We start from the raw sequence: 1,304 nt of genomic DNA, 5'->3' as shown, positions 1-1,304 counted from the left end.
ATTAGGGATGCCAAATTCCCCCTCAAACAAGAGAGGTCCTGCCTAACCTCTGTGTCATATCATATGTTTGTTGCATATATATTTGTTTATTATGTTTATTCTGTATCGGGAAAGGGCTTGATTCCCCCTTGTGGTGAGAAATCCTATACCCGGATTTGAGTGCAACATAAGATAGGATGGAGGATGTCTTCCCGGTGAAGGCCCTCTAATCTTGGTTTCCAAGTCTACTCTTGGGATTTGCCTGGCTGGTTGTGATTAACTGCGCCACTGCATTCCGAGACTGATTTGTACCAGGAGGACCTAGAAACACATTAACCCCACTTAAAGCCTTTTTTTTAGGACGTAGAGCGGTGATTACGGAAGTAATTGTCACGCAGATACTACACTCAGAGAAAACTCTCTTATAGATACCAATCAACGTATCTTTAAGGTTGAGCAAAAACTCTGAGACCCCTAGAACCCGTTCTACAGGTACAAAAATCCTTAACCTTAGTTTACCATTGGGGCGGGATTTGCGTTTTGACTTCATGACCACTGTACCCTTCAACGCCATGTTTGTTTAAAAACTCTTGTGTGTGCATTCATGCATTCATGCATCATTCATTAATAAACAACTAAAAACAAAAAGAGTCTTTTTCGAGTCGTTTTTCAAGGAAACTAAATAACGAACGTTTTGAACTTCATAGAAAGAGAGAAACGGAGAAAGGACTTAAGGATCTATACCATGGATTATGGGAGAAAGAGAGCTAGGAAATACACCTTCAAGATTCCCCAGGTCGAGGAACTGGGAAAGCTCGGAAAACTGGTGGTCAACCCCCAGGCTTTCAAGGAGAAGTACGGAAAACTTCTGCCTTTGCTCAATACCAACATGGTGGATGGGATCCTTCCCACCTTGGTACAGTTTTACGATCCAACGTATCACTGCTTCACCTTTCCAGATTATCAGCTCATGCCTACGTTAGAGGAGTACTCTCGTCTGATTGAGATACCCGTGTACGCGCAAGATCCGTACTCCGGTTTGGAAAAGAATCCTGACGACATTATCATTGCTGCAACTACTCCTTTGAACGTAGTCGACATCAGAACTCATATGGTGAGTAGAGGAGGAATTCAAGGATTGCCCTCCAAATTCCTGTTTGATCAAGCTCGGTACTTCGTCAGCATCCAAGATATGAGCGCTTTTGAGGAAGTCTTGGCTTTGCTTATCTACGGATTGTTTTTGTTCCCTAACATTAACGATTTCGTCGACATCAACGCAATTAAGATCTTCTTAATTGGAAATCCAGTTCCAACCTTGCTTGCGG

This window comes from Vicia villosa, linkage group LG4 (genome assembly GCF_029867415.1).
Source record: "Vicia villosa cultivar HV-30 ecotype Madison, WI linkage group LG4, Vvil1.0, whole genome shotgun sequence".
In the NCBI taxonomy this organism is placed as follows: domain Eukaryota; kingdom Viridiplantae; phylum Streptophyta; class Magnoliopsida; order Fabales; family Fabaceae; genus Vicia; species Vicia villosa.
This window is presented reverse-complemented; position numbering follows the sequence as displayed.